Source organism: Amblyomma mixtum, chromosome 3 (genome assembly GCF_055824585.1).
Source record: "Amblyomma mixtum isolate Tamu chromosome 3, ASM5582458v1, whole genome shotgun sequence".
Lineage (NCBI taxonomy): Eukaryota > Metazoa > Arthropoda > Arachnida > Ixodida > Ixodidae > Amblyomma > Amblyomma mixtum.
In genome coordinates, this window is record NC_143014.1 from 27550837 (window position 1) to 27570016 (window position 19180).

General features: G+C 44.4%; 1 long non-coding RNA gene and 1 pseudogene across 2 annotated transcripts; one reads left to right on the forward strand and one right to left on the reverse strand.

Moving 5' to 3' along the window:
* The first annotated feature begins 170 nt into the window (after positions 1-170).
* LOC149349501 (uncharacterized) lies at positions 171-18416 on the forward strand (annotated as a pseudogene). The gene is made up of 6 exons (XR_016290102.1): positions 171-2391; positions 4130-4422; positions 5081-5266; positions 7482-7503; positions 8213-8959; positions 10935-18416. The product of XR_016290102.1 is annotated as an uncharacterized LOC149349501 (transcript).
* On the reverse strand, positions 5246-15063 carry LOC149349502 (uncharacterized). Its single transcript, XR_016290103.1, has 2 exons — positions 12878-15063; positions 5246-7539 (listed from the first exon to the last, which is right to left on the reverse strand). It is a non-coding gene; the product is annotated as an uncharacterized LOC149349502 (long non-coding RNA).
* Positions 18417-19180: the final 764 nt, after the last annotated feature.

Below are 19180 nucleotides of genomic sequence, written 5' to 3' on the forward strand. Positions count from 1 at the left end.
AACATTTAAGTATTCTGCCGGCAAAGACAAGCACGGCGTAGCGCACTACGCACTACTGCAGTGCGGCTGTAAGTACGTTCAAGTGAACGTGTTTGAGCCTCGCGCCATGATTTAGCTGGCAGCGTCAACGCGGCTGCATCATGCGATTTCGCTTCCTCACCGTAGCGTCTTGCCGTTCGCCCGAAAGTGCAGCAGCGGAAGTTCCGGTAACGTCACTTCAAACATAAATAGTAAGAAAACAAAAGTTACATCCTATATGTTTGTTAAAACGTATTGTAATTATATGTAAACCAAAAAAACTTTGTTCAGAAAATGTTTTTGATGCAATAAAACTTGCTCCCAGCAATCGACTTTCTACATCGGCTGCGTTTGTCGCGCCGCCTTTACTGCGTTGAAAAAAAAAAAAAAAGCAGCAAGGAACTCGCGTGCGTTGTGGTGTGATTCACAAAGTTGGACTTTCTGTTGACAAAAAAGGTACTTGGGCATTTTCAGAATGAAGGTGGAAACAGCAGGCAGTGTTTGCAAACATCATAGGGGGCGTTCTAGAGTTGGCCTACGGAACAGCGTGGTCTACTCTGTTGTCTGCTGCGGTACGCGTTTCGCTTTCGACCGCGCCATTTGTGAACTTTTCGTGTAAAGCTGTGTAGGTTGTCTAATTTGAATGATCGCATTAGCGAGTAAATCTGGCATACGCGGCAGCACTGGCAGCACGTCGGACTTTGAGAAGTTTGTGCAACACCCTGCAGGCGGAGGCGCCTGTTGGGAGCATGCCCGCATTCGCCACATTCATCGTGACGTTTTAAAAAAAAAGATAGCTTCTAAATGACGTTACATACTCTGTAAAACTTTTCTCCAAAGCACTCGCCAACTGCTAACGAACGAGCGCCGTGATAGGTAGGGTGTGAAATGATAAAAATATACCTGCAAGTTTTGTTTAAATGCGTCGCACTCCCGCCCGGTACCTCCTGCCTAAGCTGACTGCCGGGTACCGCTGTTTTAAAAATACATGCCAATGAAAATGAAGTTTCATATTTTCACGTTCATGTGCTCTCGGGAGCGCTGTAAACATTTCTGAAAGCAGTACGTACCTTGTAGCATGTCTTCGATGCACTCGTGCAGGCAGGGCTCATGCATCACCCATAACATTATTTTTCTGTGTCAATATAATCACATAATCGCTCAGGTATAGCCCACCTGACAAATAATTTCCAACCATACTAGAAATTTAGCACAAGTAACCGCTGTGTTTTGCGTTGCAATAAGTCAACCACTGTGTTCCTATACATATGCACAAAACGAAATTTTTTTTTAGGCAGAGGAGGAGGATTTATTGACGGGAAAGGCAGAGAGGTTGGCCGGAAAAATGAATATCTGGCCTGCTACTCAAAATGAATGAATGAATGAATGAATGAATGAATGAATGAATGAATGAATGAATGAATGAATGCATGCTCCTCCCGATGAAGACCTTAGCTTCGGTTGGCAATGCCTCCGGGATGTTTCTGCTTCGACAACGGGCACTGTTGTTTTGCGAAGCGACATTCCCAGCGAAGAAAGGGCCTCGGAGTGGGTGAAATGTTACAGTGCTGCTGCGAACACATCATGCATCATCTGCAGCGCCTAAAAGGAGGGAAAATGTCAAAAGTAGGTCTGCATTGTTTACTCCGCGCTTTCTGCAGTTTGGCAACACATTAAAAAAAAATCTCTTTAGTAGTTCATGAAAATCCTCTAAGATAACAAACTGCCAGGCAATTTAATTATTGCTCTCTGCAAATTATTTTAGTCAACGTTAACTGTCCAATCCAAACCTGAACAGTTAGCTAGAATCTAAATGTGCTACCTAGAAAATTGAAGAAAGTGGTGTGTTATAGAATGAGCATGTGTCCTTTGCAGAATGGTGTGTCACAAAGTTTGGAGGTGCCACCTCCATCACCTCAACAAGAACAAAAAATCCTCCAAGTGAACAACAAACTGCAAGGCAATGATCGACATAAAGATAAAAAAAGTCAACTATAACACGCAGGAGAATGACGCATATCTGCGAAGAGACCCCCCCGCTGTGTGCAGTGATCAAGTTGCACACTCTGCACAATCATGCAACAGCAAGTGCAGCTGCTCTTCGCCTTCTGCGATGCAGTGAAGGCACAAAACAACTTTTCCATCAGTACTTTGCCGATGGACTTACCCCGGCTGATGCGATACGCCTTCACGAAGCATCTCTGTGTGTTGAAGGTGACACTGGAAGCCTGCTGAAACTTACCAGTGGTGCACTTAACCCAAACAAAAGGGCTGCTTACCATATGTACAAGAGCTGGCGACAGGAGCATTACGGCACAGTTTCCGAACCACTGGGGAGGCTGCAGGAGAAGATTCCTGAGTATGCTGAACAAGGTAAGCGAAAACAGGAGGAGGTCCTGATAATAGATATCTCAGTGTGAGTGATACAAACTTTTGTACAACATGTTAAAGGAAACCCCCTTTTTTTTTTCCTTGGATGCCACTTGCCAGTGGGAATAAAATGCTGCTGCTTCGGGAAGTTTACTTGTGACCCTCCACAAGGGTTCCTTTCTGTATATCACCCTGTGGCTAACAAGCAGCCATGTCAGTATGAAGGCTAAACCAATTTTGTAAGAGTTTCCAGTCCAGTTGCTTTGCTCAATGACCACACCACAGCACGGGAGCATCCATGCATATTGCTGCTAAACTAGGAATACAGCAGGACCTCTTGTCTCTCATCACTAAAAGCAGGCTGAGTTGTGATGTCCTCCAGCAGTCTCTTATTCTGTGCCACTTCAACACAAACTGGCGCACTCAGCACAAGTGCAGAGCTGAATTGAGAATCAATAATTATGGACACAACATTAGACCATATGAGACCAGGAGAGAATGTCGTCACTTTTGCCAGGTTGTGTTATTGCAAGCAGACACATACTTAAAGCTAAATGCATTATTACTGCCCTGGAAGAAGTGAAACAAGTTCAAATATGTGTCTCATTAGCCTACTGAATGTACTGATGAGGGTGGACAATAAACAGCAACAATGTAGTAAGCATGATCGCTTTCTCGATTGCGACACATAGATACTGCATAGCAATACCCCAGCTGGGAATTAAAAGCACCTATTAATAAATAGGAGAAAAATTTTCCAGCTCTCACCTTGTTTACACAAAGATGCCAAAAATGTTGCCTACCATAGTGCACCTTTAGCAATCTATTTAATGCCAAAAATTTATTCAGGCCTATAATGTCAGGAGATAGCTTTCTTTAACACAACAAGTTCGTGACAAATATTTGTTCTGTGCCCTACAAAAGCAATATGCCCTAAACTTTTTCAGCCAATTATTAGAAAACTACAATGTAGCACATCCACCTAGCAGGCAGTGAGCATAAATATGTGAACAAGCATATCTGGCTTGCATGGCTGAAGGCCCAACTGAAAACAAGTCCTTTCGTAAAATGCTAGGATGACCTAATACAGCATGAAAATTTTGTCAGTGAAGTGGCCAGAAAGTTTTAATGCATGAGGAATGTTTTTGATGCCAAAAATGCAGTCTTGATTATAGGTGATACAGCCATCACCTGAACAGAGGCCACGGAAATGGTAACTTTAAAAAATATTTGCGCTGGAAAGGAATATTGCATGGCCACCAAACTTAGAAAACATACAATACAAGCATGTTTTTGGTAAAAAAAAATAAAAAATTAGGAGTTAACAGTGCAGTATTTTTGGAGCACTTTGATAAAAACTTGCAATGGTGCTGATGACAATGTGTTGAGAGTTCTTTTAGTTTTATTTTGCACATTTAGCTGTCTTATTTTCCTGGTGAGATGAAAGTGGACAGCTAGTAGCGGTACAAAAAGTTAGATTATTCAGGCACCTAACCCTCTGTTCCATAGAACAAAAAATCTCACTTGACAATACCCATCTCTCATTTTATTGTCCTTCCTACCACACAAAAATATTTTGTTTTCATTGAAAATATGCTCTTTGTCCACATGACAGTAATCCATTGATGCAGGAAAACTTCAATTTTCTCTCTGTCTCAAAAAGGTGATAATTTGTTTTGCAACACAAACTATGCTTTCATGTTATGCCATACTAAACCATCAAAACCCGCTTTTTATGCAGGAGTTGATGTGAAGGTGCACTCAGAGGGAGGGGCAGGAAGTTGGGCAGTTCTCCTGGTAACTCCAATCACGAGGCGTGCCCAGCTGCTTGAATAATCCTCTGAAGTCATCTTCGTTGATTCCACGGCGTCATGTGACTCAACAAGAAGCAGCGTGACAGTTATGCTGACAGAGACATCAGCTGGTGCTGTACCCATAGCAGTCATTGTGCACAGCAGCCAGACTACTGAGGGCTACTCAGCTGGCTTCGAGCTCCCGAAGCACAACTTCCCCTTTTGCTTTGGAGGCTGCGAGGTGGGCACAGGAAAATTGCAAATCATACTTACTGCATGTTGTTTGAAAGAATGCCAGGTAATTGCAGATTACATGAGTTAGGCAACATTGGTTCAGAATATGGGTCTGCTCCAGCCTGTACTTTCTGCAAGCTCCAAGAGGCACTTCTTAACAATATCAGCATTGGCTACAAGCCACGCCTACAACTTTTAAGCTTCAACTGTTTGCTGCAAGAGGAGGTGTGACACTCTGCAAACCTCAAAATCTTGGACTTTTCATCTTGTTTGATAAAAAAAAAAATCTGAGTTAATGCAAGCCCATACCAATGCTGCCTAAACTCCTGCTTGCCCAACCTGTCAGGTCAGTAGCAGTCCATTTCATTTAAAATTTGAGCCACAAATGAACAAGCTGTAGAGCTGAAGTGTCTGACATGTGAACTACACAGTGTACATGTCACCTCTACATTTAAATATCAAGCTGGATATAGATTATGCATGCACAGAGTTAGGACCCTTTCAGTAATGCCATCAAAACCGAAGTGAAAAATATCATCATAGCAACACAGGGTAATGTAGCAAGGTTATCTGGTTATCAACTTATCCGGCACCCGCATATATCTGTCATGGGAATGACTTAGCTGTTGCACAGCTGTCAGTATGTGGCTATTTCTTGTCTGCAGGCACCAGAGACTTTCATGACTGACAACAGTGCTGCTGAGAAAGCAGCAATTCTTGACAACTGGCCAGAAGCCAGGCAGCTCCTATGCCACTTTCATGTGGCACAGGCTGAGTGGCGGTGGCTGACGCTTGCCAAGCATGGTGTCAGCCCAAGTGAAACGAAGTCATTGATGGCCATTTTTCAAATGGTATGGAATTTATTCATAATCAGTGATCTAAAATTTGAATGCATACAGAAACAGCAGTGAGTGAATGATTCAGAAGAAAAAGTTTTATGGTTTTATGGGGGTTTAATGTCCCAAAGTGACTCAGACTATAAGGGACGCCACAGTGAAAGGCTCTGAAAATTTCGGCCACCTGGGGTTCTTTAACATGCACTGACATTGCACAGTACACAGGCCTCTGGAATTTCGCCTCCATCTAAATTCGGCCACCGCGGCCGGGATCGAACCCACATCTGATGGTTGGGTCAGCAGCCAAGCACCGTAACCGGTGAGCCACTGCGGTGGCAAGGCCAGGTACTGTGCCACTGATACTACGTCACAGGACGATGTCTCACAAGTCGCATAGTGCATGCATGCTGTGCAGGCCTATGGTATTTGGTTGAAGAATGGGTGCTATAGCATGTCCAGTGCATGACGACACAGCCAATGCATTGACCACTTGTGTTTCAGTTTGTAGGCATCATACACACACTAAGTAATTGCAAAAAGTACAGCCAAACACAGCAGAGCTTTTGCCTCTCAATTCAGCATATGAAAGATGCAATAAAAAAATTGTGGGGCTACTTATGCAGCACAGTAGCGGCAGCATAAGTATCAGCGACAAGCAAGCATAATAAAGACCATTTGCAACTGTGGCGAGAGACAATAATACTGTTCAGGTAAGGAGCTGTACTACATAACCTCATGATCGTAGATAGCGGTATACAGTCGAGCCCACTTATAATGAACTTGACGGTCATGTGGATTGGGTTCGTTAAATCCAAAGTTTGTAGTCAGTGGACTTGCCCCATTACAGCTCAAAAATACAGCCAGAGAAAAGTGAAAGTTATTTCTTTAAAAGGTCTGCTGTGCATGCCTGTTTCTTCGAAGCAGACCCTATCAAACCGCTTTCTAACCTCTCCAGAACGGTCATGTGCTCGTGGCCAAGCCCTAAGCAGCAGACGAGCTGTTTCAATGACGTGGTAATACCGTTAGTAAATGAGGCACTCACGGCAACTGGTGAAAGCCCTCGTCTTCAATCCTCAAAAACGTTGTCAGGGTGCAGCGACAAAGCTACTGCAGCGCATGAGCACTCATAATGTACAGTATACATGACCCTTCTGTAAAGCTCTCAAGTAACGCATAGAGCTCCAAATAAAGCTATAGCTTGCCATGACTACTAGGGTCTTGAAGCAATCTTTCCACCAGAATACAGTCGAATAGGCCTATAAACTAGATGGAAAATAGCACCTTACCAAAAAACAATGGCTGCTACTTTCAATCATACGGTGCACACTGTTCGAGAGCTCTAAACAAGGGTGACACAAGCTATCTGCTGTCTACGTATTGCCTGGACGCGGCAGCCACGCAGAGAGCAGAGACCCGATTGGACAAGTGATGAATCACGTGACTGGGTGGGCCGGCAAGGCATACCTCGTGACTGGTATTCAAGCTTCTCAAATCGCTGTCATTGACTAGGCACCGGCCATGTGCAGCAGTTTGCTTCCAACACTGCCCCTGTCTAGAGCTTACCATGCTTCTGTTTCCACTTTAAATGCTTTACCCAACAGGTGTGCACGCAAGCACTGACCCAACACCCTGTAGCCTGTTGGAGCACACCTGGCCGGTAGTTTAAGTTTCAAATCCACTTTTTTTTTATTTATTTATTTCGGGGGAGGAAGGGGGAGGGAGAGACAGCTACATTTTCTTTGGCAGATCACAGTAGCGGGGAGGCTGTGGGAGTGAGCTTACAGCTCCTCCTTGTTAGTTATAACAGAGTTATATAGCCAAGGTCGTTCGTTTTATCGAAGATGCAATGTCATAGCCCTAATAGATTTTTTGACGGTAGCTCTACCTCATTTGTAATAACTGTTAGTTATAACTGCAGTCGTTATAAGTGGGCTAGATTGTATTCATGATTTGGGAATTAATGGAAAACTTGAACAGATGGCTGGCATCAAATTATCCATAAAAACCAGCAAATCTGGAAAAGGGAGCCTTGAAGTGATTCAGCAGGCCTGTTAGGGTTATGTCTCCGGGTGCTGCAAAATGGCACAGTAGCAGGTGGAACTGATTCTTCGTCCTTCTGGTGTCAGCTTTTTTATTTACACAATCCCACCGATGCCAAGGAAAGTCCTGAACATGCACTTGACTTTACACCTGTCTCACCATTCACGGCAAGTATGGACTCTGCCCAGAGAAGATGGCTGCTTTCTCTCAGGGTCATAAGTGTAACACCAGGTAGCCCCAGCAGTGACCTGGAACAAAAAGTTTGTACATTTATGACAATCCTGTGTAGCTCCATGCAGATGTCAATGCACTCCCTCCCAGTTCTGAAGAGTGGTCAGAATCTGGATCACAAATATGGCAATAAAATGACCCATAACAAGAGTTAAAATCTGCTGCCGTGCTTGTAACCAATTCAAGAAGTTGAATTTTGGTAACAGCGTTTCATAGAGGTCTTGCAATCCTGCATGAATGCTTGCTCAATCATTGCCAAGGCCTTCATGAAACTTTTCCTAATGTGTGCCCAAAATTAACGCACCTGCTCATTCTTCCTGGGATCTGTAGCCCAAATTGACAAACTCAACGTACGTTTGAATAATTGTAGCAATTTTGTTCTTGTTCATAATTGAGTGAAGTTTTTACTATCCCTTTGAAGCTATACTAGTGTTTCCTCCTGCTGCTGGACTGCAATACAGCAACCGCTCTTGAGATGGCAGCACCAGTGATGAAAATTTTGGACAGTGACTAATAATAAAGCTAAGCTCTTAGACTGCATGTAAATGTTTGGAATGCACTTCTTATAACTTGGCTCATAACTGAAATATGAAGTTTTTTATGTACTACGCTAGTGTTTAAGTGCTTTTGATCGGCGCTATTCCTTTTTTTTCTTCTTGCAACCCTGCAGATCATGCACGCTGATAGTAGAGGCATTGGAGGCCACCAAGCAAGGCCTTCGCTCTCAAAAGCACGAGGGCTTCATCACCCTCACTGAAGCGCTACTGGAGAAGGAAGAAGGAATGGGTGCTGCTCTTCCGACTGTCAGCAAAGACACGAGGCCACAACACCAACAACTATTCAGAGGCCTCGATTCGGGTCCTAAAAGACATCATCCTGCATAAAGCATCTAATGTTGTGGCCCTAGCCGAGTTCCTCTCTGTTGTGTGGGAGAAGTATTTCTTGCACAGAATACTTGACCATGCCCACTCACTGGGCACATGCTGCAATATGAGAGGCTTCTGAAGAAACTGCCAGAAGGTACCAAAAACAACATCAGGTGTGACGGAGATGGGCATTATGTCGTCCCAAGTGGCAGTCCAGAGAGCAAGTTTTACACGGTGTACTCTGACATCGGCCTGTGCACCTGCAGCTCTGGACAGCAGGGTGCATTTTGTAAACACTCGTGCACAAAGTGTTTGGTGGGATCTTCCCAAATGTACCTCTGCTGACTAGAGAAGGTCGCTACAACCTTGGAAAGCTTGCGCTCGGAGACAACTGCCCCGGCATTGATTTCTTCGAAGGCCTCCATGAGAAGACACAAGCACTCCAAAATTCTGAGTGTGGCGAGGCTCCCACCGATGTTCTTGGAACACTCCCTCTACCTCAATAGCTGCAACTACCCAGTACAGCCCTCCAGAAAGTAGGGAAACCTCCAGTGCTCAACCACTGAACCAGGTTTGCTATGGCGCTATACATTTGCAAGACAAATTACGGCAACTCTATGTTACCCGGAGTCATTATAAACCATAGTCATTGATGACAAGTGACTACCATATTTTCTGGTGTATAAGACGCACCCGCCATATACGCAAGCTGTCATTGAAAAAGTTCATATATAAGATGCACCAGTGTATAAGGCGCACCCCAGTTTACCCAGTTAGGCTAGTGAGGCTTAATAAACCCGCTTGCGTGACCATCGCAATATGCACCGTACCTGTGAGAAATTCTTAAGCAACGCTAAGTGATTGAAAAAGGCAACACTCACGCCATACCCGCCCACGTTTTAGCAAAAAAGAAAGAAAAAACGAATGAGCTCCCCATGAGTACATCTTGTCTTGGCTTGTCTTGACAATGGCGAGAAGTGCGATTGTCGCCATCTTTTGGCATTTCTCATTACTTTTGCTTGGGGCCTCCGAAACAGCCGCACGTTTGTGCTCCCGAAGACGTCATCCCTGCTGTTTCATGATAAAGTTCACCTAAAAAAAGTTGCGCAAGGCAGTTCCGGTATTAAAGCATTAACCGTGTTACAACCGCGTTACTGGTAGTGATATTTTTTCGGTGAAAAAAGCTTGAGCATGAACCCGAGTAATCTCTGAACTCGGAAGAAAAAAACGAGAAATTCGCATATAAGACGCACCCTTGTATAGGACGCACCAGCAAGATTTTTGAAAAAAAAGCCGCATCTTATATACCGGAAAATACGGTACATTTTTTGTGGTGGAGAATTTAAAATTCTGTGAAATCATAAAGAAAAATGTGCAACATTTTGCAGGAAACATAACACACAAAATAAATACATATTTATTTCTAAAAAAACCCTTGTACTTCAAATGTACCTTCAGTAAAATAGCATGTGCTGGTTGTAGTTCACCATCAGGTAATACTTGGTATTCCCTCCACTTGAAGCATGGTGCTTGTTTGACAAAATGTCTCCCAGTGACGACTGATTTATCTCTCTAAGTCTGCCATGGTGCACAATCTTACACATGCTGTTGTGGCCATGCATGCAAGCCAGGCACAGCCATGCATTAGTCTGGCCTCGGACTTCCCTCACTCATTAATGTAAAGCCTGGTACCATAGAAGATAAAAACCCAAGAATGGATGTTGAGCATTGTTCGAAACTAGAAACTTTTTGTCACTACCATTAATGCTTCTTTCGAAAGATGATAGTATCATGACTTTTCCTATACAGGACTGTGAACACGTTGCCACTACAGCCGCCAAGCTCGACACGTTCACTTGCTTATGTATATGCAGAGGTCTAGCATGTCACAGCATCACCAAAACTGTGTAACAATAGGCTGGCTTTCATGGGAATTAAAAAAAAAACAATCACATTTTTATCATTCTCTCGCTCCGATTGGTGTCTGCAATAACAAAAAACTAAATTGTGGTTACTAACAAGAATTCTGCGGAAATTCTTAATTACGAAATTTTCCCCCCAAAGCAAGCGGACCTAACAACAGTTCATGCATATTTTAGCCCATGGAGGAAGTAAATTTAAATTTAGTGGAGAGGCCCAGATGCCACTGTTTGTGAAGCCACCCCATGATCAGACGATGTGCTTGCACCACCTGCATGGCTCATCATCCTCCTCTCACATGCCTCTCTGTTGCCCACAGCAGCAACAGCCTACACACGCCGAATGGCACGCTGCCTCTTAGCAACCATGATTCTGTTGCTACTGGCACCATAAAGAAGGTTTATGAATAATATGTTACTTCTACCACATATGCATCACAAAACTTCGCTCATTTTTCGATGGAAGAAAGCTTAACGAACCGTGTCATGCCAGTATCTTTGACAAGTATCAGAATCACACAGCTCAGCTTCCTCTTTGCATGCAACAGATTATAACAATCAGCCCATGGGTAGGCAAACAGCAGCCTTTAAGCAAAAAACTGTTAGTTTAGTTTGTGTGTGTTTCAGGAACTGGAGGAAGACCCTTTTGAAGCCCTCATAGACGCCTTTCGGCACCTAAAGGCTGAAGTTAACAACAACCAGACATGCATGAAGCACACAGCCAGACTTGCGAAAAAACTGAAAAGCCTTCCAAACAAGCAGAGCTTTGTCACAGCACTAATAAACATGTCAGCTGCAGTCTGCAGGGTTTCAAGGTGCCGAGGCAAGATAAGTGTGCAGCCAACAAGCATCGCAAGGAGACGACCTGGCCTGCACAAAGGCTCGAAACGTGTCCCACCAGGCAGGCCATCAAAGAAGGCCAAGCGCAGTTATTCGCTGTGTCGCAGTGTGGCAGACAATGTCCCAGCTGCAAAGTGACTGTCGACTGCTACGTCTACGTCAGTCTGAGTGTGCCTGTGCGTGTGTCACATATATTAGGAAATTGGAAATAGAAATATGAACTAAAATCTGGAGAAGAAGAATGGGATGACGATAAGCATGACATGTATTAATCCAAGAATAAAGAAGATGAAGAAGAGGTACTCGGTGAGGTGGGAAGAGTTGATTGGTGGAGAAGATTTGATTTGATTTATTGGGGTTTAAGCGACTCAAGCTACGCCGTAGTGAAGGGCTGCGGAAATTTCGACCACCTGGGGTTCTTGAACGTGCACTGACATCGCACAGCACACGGGCCTCTATAATTTTGCCTCTATTGAGATTCGACCGCCGCAGCCGTGATCGAAACCGCGTCTTTCAGGTCAGCAGCCGAGCGCCATAACCACTGAGACACCGCGGCGGGTATTGGTGGAGAAGAGAGCACGATGACGACAAAGGCAAGGATGACGTGTACCAACGACGAGGCTATAAAAGCGCGAGGGATAACGTGGCACAGGAGGGAAGAACAGAGAAGTGGAGGCTCCGGTGGGTCAGGAACACCTTAGCTGGAAGAGAGCAACACCGTCTACTGCTCCGGTGATCTCGACTTCTATGGCATCGCACCGTAGACTACCTGCCATTCCTAAGCTCGTTCCGGGGGTCAACGGCTGATGGAACCACTTGCTACGGCCAGGGGTGCCTCCAGCACTGTTGCCACCTATCCGGGTGGTGCCCTCCATGCCAACATCTCCAGCAACGCCTCCACGAGCACTTGGACCAGGAGTTCGTACGACGCCGCTAACGCCGCCACCAGCGACGCCAGCCTGAGCACTTCGAACGCCGCCTCGACGCCAGCTAACTAGATGCCACTTACTGGACCCATGCAACGCATCAGCAGCACCGAACCGTGAGCACATACGCCAAACACTAGTAGACTGGCTGTTCCAGGGTCATGTATAGTGGTAGTCTTTATGTTTTGTGTTAGCTTTGTTAGTTAGTTTTGTGTGTTAGGGTTTGTGTCGCGTAGTGTGTATTAAATGTGCGTCTGTGTAGGTACACCTGTCGCCTAGTCCATTCTTTCGGCCTGAGCGTTCTCGGGGAGATCCGTGATAGTGTGCCCATGGCAGAATCGTGTATACTGAAACTATACGACACAATATATATACGAGCGGGAAACAACAAAAACAACCTGCAGCGCGAGCTATATCTGGATCACGGATTAATCAACTCATCAAGCACATCCACAGTAGCAAGCAACAGTGCCCTTCCGTACGCTTGTGCCCAGAGACGAAGGTACTGGTACGCCCCACTGTGAACGAAGCTCCCAACATCCAACTTTTAGATTAGCTTATTTAAGGCCAGTGCTTGCACTCCTTCGTCTCCATCCTATCCGCGACTAAACGACTGCCACAGCTAGTGCTTCAACATCGTATTTGTGGCGTGCAAGTTCTGACTGTCGCACTTAGTTGGCACCCATTGTTGAAGAGGCACCGTATATTTTAAGTGTTTAACATCATAAGGGACGCTGCCCAGTTTGCAGGAAATATAATGCTTTAGATTTTCACACGGCTGTGTTGGGTTTTCTGACAGGTTACCTTTTCGCTGGTTGGTTATCGCCGCAGCCTTGTCGCCAGACGCGTACACTTGAGTTGGACATGAACTGTGGTTTGAGGAAGCTGTCGTGGCGTCCCGGCGATGACGCTCACATGTCGTTCGAAGCGAAAAACTACGCTTCGTTCCGGGCATCTCTTGTGGCGGGGCTCTTCGCTGCATGGAGGATGGAGTCCGCTGTGTGGGGCACATCGAGCCTACGTAGCTCGACTCGCTGATCGCAGTCACCGAGGGTCAAACCGTGATAAGCGTAAGTGTTTCATTAACTTACATAGAGTAACTTTGAAACAATAAAGACGGAAATAAATTAATTTTGCAGCGAACTTAAACCGGCACTGCAGAGGCTGCAGAGCGCCAATACGATTATACGATCGGATCGGATTGGATTGGATTGAATACAACGTCTGACTTGATGGCAATCACGATGTTGCTGCCGCGCCAATTTCGTGATCGATGGAAAACTGGCACTAATCGTAACCTATTTGTTCTACAATTTTGCGAACTATTTTATTTTATACTTATTTTACAAGATGCACTACTTTGCGTGCATTTTTTGAAAAAATTGTTCCAAAACTGCTTGTGCTTGCTTTGTTGGTTGGCCTGTTGGTGGAAGATGGCTGCCTCCAGGGTGCAAGATGCATTTCTTAAAAATTTTTATGCGCATTGCTCAATGGCACATTGCTTGGCTGCATCTTCGCAGTCTTTCAGCAGCGATTTCTAGCAGTTCCCTTTGTAATATGACGAGGCATTTCTTTTTAATGTGTGAAGTAAGCCCCCCCAAATGCTTTCAGGCGCTTCATCGCATAGATTTTGTGTATTTCTGGAGGCATTGCGATTTCAGCGATACAGTCCGCCGCTGCTGGTCTGTATTTTTTACCCTCCAGTAGCAAACCTGTTGTGTGCTCTACTTGTGGTATTTGGTGACTTCTCATCACGACCTACTCTTCTCTGTATCCCTCATTAGATATCCACCGCAAAACACTACCGTCGTGATGTGGTGGCACGTAGTGGAAGCTGTGACGCCAAATAAGGTTTAGTGGACCATTGTCGAGGTGGATTAAATTTTGGTGTTGTTACATTGTCAGGACATGCTCAAGTGCCTAGCACGTGCATTGTGGTGAGATATTGGTACCGACTTCAAATTGGAGAACCGCAAAATGCTTTGGTCACCTTGTGCTGAAGAACGTGCTATTTGGCTGGGTCGGATTTTTGCTGTGCTGTGGGCACGCAGTATGCAATACAAACCTCTTCTGGTTGTTTATCGCCAATTTATAAGCGTGTATGCTTTGACATCTTTGCCACTCAGTAAACAAGTTGAAATGAGTTACCTGTCTGTGTTGCATATGTGCCTTCCCACTGTAGTTTTTCCTAACACTGGCACACTATGCATTCGACCAAATAAATGTTAGTGTACCAACCTCAAGAATGCGCACTTAACGAGAATCAAGTGTGTGCTAACTAAACACATTCTTGATTCTCGTGAAGTGCACATTCTTCATGAACAGTATTATTATTTCGTGACTAAACTATGAACACTACAGATAGCAAAAACTTTCCTTGTTAAAGGGCATATGGGGTACTCATGCAAGCTGTCATCCAAAAAGCTGTGGCTATCCCATCTTTCAGCACAAGTTATAGGAAACACACAAAACTGCAATATTTCATCATTGCGAGCTCAAAATAAAATTTTGGCTCATAACAGCACGAACAGCTCATGACAAATGCAATAACAGGAGGACTGACATGTCCAGATGTGAGTTGCAGGTAGTGTAAGGTCTGCTGAGGGGTGTGTTCAGAGTTCACTTTGAAGCTAAGTAGTTGCATTATATTTCAATTCATAACAGGCAACCTGTGATGAAGCCTACTGCGTTGATTGCAGTGCCGCAACACAGCCTAGCGAGGGGGGCAAGCATTTTGTAGCTGCACCTGTGGTGCTTTTCCATGCCACCTGCTCGCTTTTATAGGCATGAGCATGTGTGCTCTGTTGAAGCCACATGTAATGTATGCCAGCTGACTGCGCTAAGATGAGAGCATCTAGGCAAGGGATGTTTTCAGCCAAACATACATATCTAATCATTCATAATGTGGTTGCTGCCAAAGCAGCTGACAGCAGCAGGCTTTAGATGCACATTTAAACAATCTTCCTTTTTCATGAGATGTGTCACCTTACAGGGAGGGCGTCAAAACTCGTCTGCCACCCATAAAAATTTGTTGAAAACAAATGCACGTTGGTGACACAGGTGCGGTCTGATTCCACAAGGTGCCAACTATGCCTGCAAAGTGGCAAGAACCACTATCTGTTGCCTGCGCCTATCTTTAACATGAACTGCACTAGCACCGCTGAAGGTTTGTTTCCAACCTGTGAAGCAGCTCAAGGAGGCGAGATGCACGTGCGCAGAGCGGCCATGTGAAACAGCTGGATTGCAGTGCTGCCTGGGCACTGCAGGTTGCCCATGAACACAACGATGACGAGTGTTAAATCCTGAATGCACCCATTTCACCGAAGCGGTGGCCTTGTGGTAAAGCATCCGCATCACATTCGGGAGTTGCGGGGTTCGATCCCCAGTGCCGCCGGGTACCCACCGGTTTCTTTGATGGGTACAAGATTTCCCCTGGCCTGGTGCTCAGCGCATGTGGGCTGAGATGCGTGGAAAAAGGGTCTAGGCCACAGCTGCCTTGACGGATCAGAGATATGTTCCCCCGTCAAGCAACCCTAAATCCGCCTCATGTGGTAGAAGCCCGACTTGTGGCCCTTTTCTCATGAATGTGACGAAGTTCTCTGCCTTTGACAAAGTTTGCTTTGTACCTGTCTTCAAGCCCACAGTGACGGGATCTGAAGGCGCAGGCTCCTTTCCCAAGCAATGCAACCCTAGGAAGCCAAGCACCAGGCCGGGGCATGACTTGCACCCATTTTGAGAAAATTGGTGGGTACCCAGCCGGCAGCAGGGGTTGAACCTACCACCTCCCAAAGCCGAGGCGGGTGCTCTGCCATGAGGCCACGGCCGCATCAACCACAAAATAATGCTAGCTAAACTCAAGCACTGGGGTTTCTGCGGGCAGTTTCTTGGCATAATTCAGTCTTACTTGAGTTCTCGATTGCAACAAGTAAAAATAAACAATGACTTATCTGATACTAGGCACATCGTTTCAGATGTACTGCAAGGTAGTATCTTGGGGCCATTGCTGTTTATTCTCTATGTTAGCGACATTGTCTGTATTAGTAGACTTCCAATTTTCGTCATTTATGCTGACGACACCACTTTATTCTTTAGAGCTGCACAGTTGCCATATCTCGAAAAACAAGGCACAAAATGTTTGCAGTTGCTCCTAGAATGGTCTGAAAATAATTTATTAAATATAAACACTGCCAAAACGAAGGCTGTGCTTTTCAGGCCTTGTAATAAGTTGACAAATATGCCACCACTCTATTTAAGGATCGGTTAGTCACTTTATAGAAACAGTCCCGGCGGTAAAAAGCTTTGGTGCTATTTTTAATGAAAGCTTGAACTGGAATGATCACATTGATGTGGTGGTGAACAAGCTTTCAAATGTTGTCGGTATTTTGTGTCGACTGAAATCTTTCATGCCGAAGATTAAGAAAATGTTGTACAGTGCGTTGTTTTCTTCTGTTGTAAATTATTGCTTTTTGGTATGGGGTGCCACGTCTTTTACGAATATTAACCGCTTGTATCTCCTTCAAAAGAAAGCTTTTCGAAATGTAATGAATGCTCCTCGGCTAGAACACTCCGAACCGATTTTCAATGAACTTAGACTTATACGTTTGCCACAGCTGTTTGAAACTTTACTTCTAGGGCAGTATAAAGCCCGTGTTGATAAAACTAATTGTCCAACGCTAAAGCTGTCAGCCTTGCAATGCGGAGAACAAAAATACCCTACGTGAGCGACATTAAAATGGTATGTACCAAGGATACCAACAAATTATGGTTGTCAAATGTTGAGCTGCACTCTCCCATGGCATTTAAGTAAGGAGTCCAAAATGATTAACACCTAATACCAGATTTGTTATTTCTGTTTCTTTTGTTTTCCAAAAGTGCCATGTTATGTACGACTGCAATGCCTCTGTAGGGTGTGTCGGTTTCATCAAGCTTTTCCATTGGCTTTTTGTCGGCACACCCAACATCGTCATGATGTTAAATAAAATAATTCTGATTTCAAGTGTTTGTCAATGCAACTTTCAAGTCACCTCCAAAAGTAAATTATTGAGGTCGCTTAATTATTTTCATAAAGCAGTTAAAAGTATAAGAATAATTGCAGTATAGGTATTTGGAAGAAATTCCTCACCAATATTAATTACGATGATTTTTATGCATCAACGCAGCATCATGAAGAGTGCTTCACTGTTTCACGCTTTGTGCTCAGCGTTAGTATGCAATGACACACTACTTCATAGTGGTGCAAGTAGCTTCTTTATACAGTCATTGCTATATGGACATCAAATGCTCTCCTCGCTACTTTTGCTCTTCTGTGTTCACCTTCTCTGTCATTGGTCTCCTTGCCATGTCCGCTTCGTTTAACTAATTGAATGAAACCTTAAACGTGAATGGCCCTGTGTGGTAATGCAGCGGCAAAACCATTCTGTTGCACGAACCAGGATATAGGTTTGATTCCTGGTCTCACGTACATATTTGCATACATTTTTGCCCCCATCCTTTTTTGATATCTCTGTTCTCTGTGTTTCAGCAAATATTCCCTATCCCTTTTATTTCCGCTGGTCACAGCCCAGCCATAGCTTAAGATAGCACATATAGCAATTGCTGCTGCAGGCATACATATTTTCCTACACTTTAACAACAACAGACTTGACTCCATTTTAGGGTGCTACATTAGGGACTGGGATTGACAAGATATAGGACATTGCGGCAGGCACAAAAGTGTGATGGGCAGAATATGGCGGCAATATGGTATGGCTATGATAGTGGTACGGATTTCTCTTGCACACTAAGTATGAAAATCCCAGTCTGCACATAATTTTAAAGCACACCGAACAACTCCAGGTGAGAACATTGAGAGCAGCATAAACTGCACTGACTCTCTAAGCTTGCTGAAAGCACTCCACTCCAAAAAATTCAGTAAAATTGTTATTAGAAGATACCAAGCACCATACAGCAACAGCCACAACACATGGAAAACAATAAAATTATGCTGGGTCCCGAGCCAAGTCAGCATATGCAATAGCAAAAGAGCTGAAGGGAGTGCTGCATGAGCATATGACGAGAAACTAGAAAAAGTAAATATTCCGCATAGATTGCTTGAAGCTGATGGATAGTAAGCTACAAAAGAAATAGCGGACCACTTCAGATAATGCAATCAACAATAAGGTACACCTGGTAAAGCAGAATCTCGGGCAAATCAAAGTCATGTCGAAACCAAAGAATGCTTTATTGAACTTATGCCACCTCACATCAGACGTATGCGTCTTACACATAACTTCAGGCCACCGTGGTGGCTCAGTGGCTATGGTGCTCGGCTGCTGACCCGAAAGACGCAGTTTCCATACTGGTCGCAGCGGTCACATTTCGATGGAGGCTAAATTCTAGAGGCCCGTGTACTGTGCTATGTCAGTGCACGTTAAAGAACCCCAGGTGGTCCAAATTATTCCCGAGACCTCCACTATGGCGTCCCTCATAGCGTGAGTCGCTTTGGGATGTTAAACCCCACGAACCACAACCCACATAACTTCATGCTAATAAAACAAGGAAAACCTGTTTGTGAATTAAATGCAAAATTGGTTACGGTAAGACATTTTTTATGCAGAAAGCCCAAAGAAGTAAAAAAAAAAGCATTTTACAATTTCTACATAAAAATATCTGTTTGAATCTTAATTTACTGTTAGCAAAGATTGCCACAGCAGATTTACAGTGAGTAAAGTTCCTAAAAGAAGGAAATATCATAAACAAACTGCAGCACATTAAAAGCTAATGGTCTCGGACTGCAGCAACCACTTTTCAACCCTGTGCTTGGCACATGGATAGCCTTAGTTTCTAATGCTCCATAAATCCAAAAACACACATGCTTAACACGAATCCAAGGTGCTGCGCTGCACCATGCCTCATTGCCTGCTCCGCACTGGCATGTTTCACCCCATAATTTCAATATATGCCAGTCAGGCTCTGCATACATTTAGAGTGTATGTGTCTGTTAAGACATTTTTAATTAAAAAACACATACTCTGTGTGTGTGTGTGTGTGTGTACGTGAATAAACAGCTCTTGTCAGAGCTGCCTGTCAATGAGAGGGCACCGGGGTGAAAGCAGTTCGCTTTTGAAC